Here is a 5474-nt window from a genome sequence, read left to right as displayed (position 1 = left end):
AAGGCGGGGTGGTGTTGTGCTGGTGGCCACCGGGAGCTTCAACCTTCCCACCTACATGCACAGGCATGTTTGGTAAGCCGCAGCACCTGTTAAATCTGTTTAGCAACTCTGAAGTGTTGTGTTAATATTAGAACAGGCTGAGAATCAGAACAAATAGATTGCATATTACCCCATCTCTTGTTTCATACGTACAGAGCTTACGAAGGATGTGTTGCATCAGCGAGGGTAGTCGGTGCTGGGATGTTACTGCCTTAATGGATACATGTCCCTGGTGAACCGATGCTAACAAGAAGAAGGTACTATGCGGAACTGGAAATGTGTATGGGTTTGTGTTAACACCACATTCTCATGACCGAATTTGCAATTTGGGGCTGCTCATGACCTCTTGCCGTCTGCTCACCGGATTCGCCTCTGCGAATTGGCATGTTGAAGCTCGTCTTTCGTGATGGTTGATCCATGCATAATAACCTGATTTTTCATGTTATCAATACATGCTACCATTGGATTTTCGCTATCACATAAGGTACTTTCAGTTCGGATGATGTGTTCATTTGATGGACACATTCTTGTGTTCTTGATACAGGCAATGCAGAAAGGTCATCAGCGTACCTTGACCATTCTCTCAAGAGTTAAGAATTCTTCTATGCAAGGACGGCTTAGCTGATCAAGGTATGTGACAATGATTTTTGTTGTTGCAACACAGTAGTGTCTTCTCTCACATTGTTGGATCACCAATTGTATCAGTACTATAACACTGTATATAAATCAGTTGTTTACGACTTGCGTTTTGTCTCAGGAAGTGTCAAGGTAATGCTGCTATGTGGTTCTGACCTGCTCGAGTCATTCAGCAAGCCAGGGGTTTGGATTCCAGATCAGGTACAAAACTTGAACACTTTTTGGTACCGAAAGGGGATGGGAGCAACAAGTCTGAATCAAAGAGTATGTTTTGAATCTTCGTTGCATTGCACAATATTTTTATTGTTCTAAGAAATTCATGTAGTTGTATATGGAACATTTCCTTGATGTGATGGTCGGGCATATTTGTTTACTAAATCATACTTCCAGATTACCTTTGTCGGCAACTCTAAATATTTCTTAGATGGCTTACCACAAGCATTAGTCCTGCAAAAACATATATTCTAAACCGGTTCATGATAGATCATCAAAATGTTGTTGATTCTCTCACCTATTAGGAGATGCACATGAAAAAAAAAGATATGCTAAAGTTGCGTAGTTCCAACAAACAGACATTCAAATGCACCATTTTGTACTCAGGGAGCAGGAAGTGTGACTTCTTTAGTTTTCAGAATTAGAATGGATCACGTGTACTCCAGATGTTTTCAGTTTAAATAATCATGCACATTCTCAATCATGTGGTGTGCAAAAGTGGGTTTATACAGATTTATACAATTCATTGTAACACCCTGGAGCTGGATAGATGCTATATTACTTTGTAGAACGATTGTGTTGGTGGTCATGTTGATGGAACTTGATATAGTAAAGTCACTTTCCTGTATTTACTTGATATAGTAAAGGCAATTTGTGCAACACAAATCCAGTTTCATTATCCTCATATAGTCAGTATGTAAAATGAAAGGCTTATAGCATTTTGCTGTGCAACTGTTTATTAGTTAGAACTCTATTATCAAAAATCTAATCATGAGTAATGCTGCAACAGTCAAAGGAAGAAGTCGAACCTGAAGAAGTCCTCGGAAGAATCACAGCTGCGTGTGCCCGGCTGGTTCAGGGGACGCGACAGGCGCTGGCGCCCTGCCCCGGCGGGCGTGTGCGCGGCGGCGTGGGTGCCAGTGCAGGGCGGGCATGGCGGTGCGGGTGCCGGGGCAGGCTCTCTCCTGGGCACTGGCGATCTCGCAGGACGGATGCCACGCTACGAGCGGCAACAATCGGCGATGGCGATCGTGCACGGAGGTGACGGGACGGTGCAGTGCGGCGTGGTCGCCGCGCAGGCAGGAGACGCCGTTGGTTGGCGGCGTATGTGCCTGGCGGTGAGGTCAAGGTCAAAGGCGTGAAGTTCCCTTAGCTTGCGATCTGATTTTCCGTGATTGTAGGGGACGCTGGGCTGGTTGTTAGTTTGCGATCTGATTTCCGTGATTGTAGGGGACGCGCGGGGCTGGTTGTTCGACTACTACTCTCCTGGTGAAGTACGGTCAGTCATTGGTACATGCTAAGTGCACACCGTAGAGGTATTGGATTAATGATGGCCGTTAGATTGAGACTTGTTGGCCTAATCGTGTGGTGCTGATTGGCTCGTGCGTTATTGTGAGACTAATTGCGAGGTGCATGTAAGAAAGTTCTTGTTTAATTGTTTAATAGTAGTAGAGATTTCAGGCCTGGGAGCAAAAGACGAAATAATGTCATTTGCAATCAATGGTGATACAATATTTGTATGAAACATAATAAAGAAAAACTAATAGGCGTACATGTATTAAAAAAATTGGCACTGGTGTGTTTCTGCTGCCTAATTGACACCTTGCATCATATTCTGCATATGGGTAACAAAATTGCAAGAATGGAAAATTTCTAACAAAATTGTATTAAACAATTGTATGTATAGTATATATTATAAGAAAATGCTACAGAACTTTATAAAAAACATACATAAAAATTCCCAAATCTGGACATATATTACATTATATATTATATATCCAGTACATCTAAAGAGAAGTACTCAAATATAATATTGGAAGTTGCTAGTGTGTGCATTACGGTGATTGACGAGTTACGATTCGTAATTTCGTGTAACTCCGCCGCTGATTTTTTCTAACCGTCGGATCAAAGAAATCATTTAAAGGTTTTTTATGTGCGAACAGGGTAGAGTAGTAAATTAGCCGGTCAATCCAGTCGCTAGTCAATCCCTCGCACAGCCTTCGTCGTTGTCAGTTTATTATCCTCCTCAATCCCCTCGCACAGCCGCCGCCGCTGACCCGACCCTCGACCGTGGCGACGACGGCGTCCCTCCTGTCGGTCGTGCCGCCGCTGCCCCAGATCGTCACACAGCCGCAGCTGCCTATACTTTTTCTCGCCCCTCCCCTAATCCAGTTTCCGTCCAAAGCCGCCGCCGCAAACAAGGGATCCCACCGGACCTCGCCGCCGCTGCAATCAAGTGATCCCGCCGAACCTCGCCGCCGCCGCCATCAAGGGATCCCGCCGGACCTCGCCGCCGCCGCAATCAAGGGATCCCGCTGGATTGCCGCCAGGTTTCTGGTCCGCCGCCAGGAGCCGCAGGAACTGCATGCCATCAGGCGCGGCGTGCCGAGCCCGCCGAAGCCTCCTCTACCCCACCGCCCCCTGCAGCGCATCCCTCCGTCGAGCATCCGGTCATGCCGAGCAACGCCGCGGACCAGTCCGTAGGCAGGTAGCCACCCTTCCTCCACCCACTTCCCTGACCCCCTCCCATTACCTTCCCATCACACTAGATTGAGAAAACTGTTGTTAATTCCACGGTTAGAAGGCAAAAGCCTGTAATACCTTATCTTCAGTTGAATGTAACGTCAGCTGCACTCAAGGCGAAAATGGTACTGTACTAACTAAACATTTTGCTGGCTTCTCTGATTATTTTGCGTCTTTGTCTAGCTGGTTGTTTTGCATATGGGAGTATAATTTTCTTCCAGGATGGTGTTCCTTCCTTTAGCTGCAAATTTAAACCAATTGCTATGCAACCTAGGCTTTGAGCCAGCTCATATTTAGTCAGTCTCGTTAGTGCAACAATCATGAAGTAAAAAGCAAGTAGATATTGCTGTTCACAATTTATTCAGTGCAATATTCATGTGAAGGCACCGAAACACAAACTTGACCCCCCCCCCCCCCCCCCCCAAAAAAAAAAATTTCCTGGTTCTGCAGTTAGGCAATTACCACATGCTTTCCTGCAGTGAAGCATCTGCTGTTATGATATGCAGGCATGAGTACCAGAAGGTGGCTACCATTGTTTGTAGGATTAAGGAAATGATTTGGATGAGGGCCATGGGCTTAGTCAGAGTAGTTCAGGATGATGGGAGCTGAATCTGTATTTAGTTTGTTTTTGTTTTGCACATCGGTAGGCAAAGCCTAGTGTTTGTTTGGCTTCGGTCATGTCCTTGGTTACAGTAGCGTGAATCTGCAAGTTAAAGATCAGACATTTACTAAAACTGAACCAAGGAAATTTGGATTTCATAGTTACGGTTGCAGGAAATGGTCATATTATGACTGAAATATATTTAAAATGTCTATTTAGTTCTGTTTTCAGATATAACCTTGTAAGTAGTGTTGGGGAACGTAGTAATTTCAAAAAAATTCCTACGCACACGCAAGATCATGGTGATGCATAGCAACGAGAGGGGAGAGTGTGATCTACGTACCCTTGTAGATCGACTGCAGAAGCGTTAGCACAACGCGGTTGATGTAGTCGTACGTCTTCACGATCCGACCGATCCAAGCACCGTTACTCCGGCACCTCCGAGTTCTTAGCACACGTACAGCTCGATGACGTTCCCCGGGCTCCGATCCAGCAAAGCGTCGGGGAAGAGTTTCGTCAGCACAACGGCGTGATGACGATGATGATGTTCTACCGACGCAGGGCTTCACCTAAGCACTACAACGGTATGACCGAGGTGGAATATGGTGGAGGGGGGCACCGCACACGGCTAAGGAACGATCTCAAGGATCAACTTGTGTCTAGAGGTGCCCCCCTGCCCCCGTATATAAAGGAGCCAAGGGGAAGGGGGCGGCCGGCCAGGTGTGGCACGCCAAGGGGGAGTCCTACTCCCACCGGGAGTAGGACTCCCTTCTTTCCTAGTTGGATAAGGAGAGAGAGGGGGAAAGAGGAGGAAGAGAGGAAGGAAAGGGGGGGGGGGCGCCGCCCCCCTTCCCTTGTCCTATTCGGTCTAGGAAGGGGAGGGGCGCGCGGCCACCTCTTGCCTCCTTCTCTCTTCTCCCTCAAGGCCCATGTAGGCCCAATAACCCCCGGGGGGTTCCGGTAACCCCCCGGTACCCCGGTAAAATGCCGATTTCACCCGGAACAATTCCGATGTCCAAATATAGGCTTCCAATATATCAATCTTTATGTCTCGACCATTTCGAGACTCCTCGTCATGTCCGTGATCACATCCGGGACTCCGAACTAACTTCGGTACATCAAAATGCATAAACTCATCATAACTGTCATCATAACGTTAAGCGTGCGGACCCTACGGTTCGAGAACAATGTAGACATGACTGAGACAAATCTCTGGTCAATAACCAATAGCGGGACCTGGATGCCCATATTGGCTCCTACACATTCTACGAAGATCTTTATCGGTCAGACCGCATAACAACATACGTTGTTCCCTTTGTCATCGGTATGTTACTTGCCCAAGATTCGATCGTCGGTATCCAATACCTAGTTCAATCTCGTTACCGGCAAGTCTCTTTACTCGTTTTGTAATACATCATCTCGCAACTAACTCATTAGTTGCAATGCTTGCAAGGCTTATGTA

At 46.7% G+C, this 5474-nt stretch overlaps 1 long non-coding RNA gene across 1 annotated transcript; it reads left to right on the top strand.

Annotated features, from left to right (window-relative positions):
• The first annotated feature begins 210 nt into the window (after positions 1–210).
• On the top strand, positions 211–2311 carry LOC125523529 (uncharacterized). Its single transcript, XR_015610973.1, has 4 exons — positions 211–296; positions 584–669; positions 797–876; positions 1679–2311. It is a non-coding gene; the product is annotated as an uncharacterized LOC125523529 (long non-coding RNA).
• The last annotated feature ends 3163 nt before the right edge of the window (positions 2312–5474 follow it).

This window comes from Triticum urartu, chromosome 7A, assembly GCF_056163025.1.
Source record: "Triticum urartu cultivar PI428250 chromosome 7A, HENAU_Tu73, whole genome shotgun sequence".
In the NCBI taxonomy this organism is placed as follows: domain Eukaryota; kingdom Viridiplantae; phylum Streptophyta; class Magnoliopsida; order Poales; family Poaceae; genus Triticum; species Triticum urartu.
This window is presented reverse-complemented; position numbering and strand designations above follow the sequence as displayed.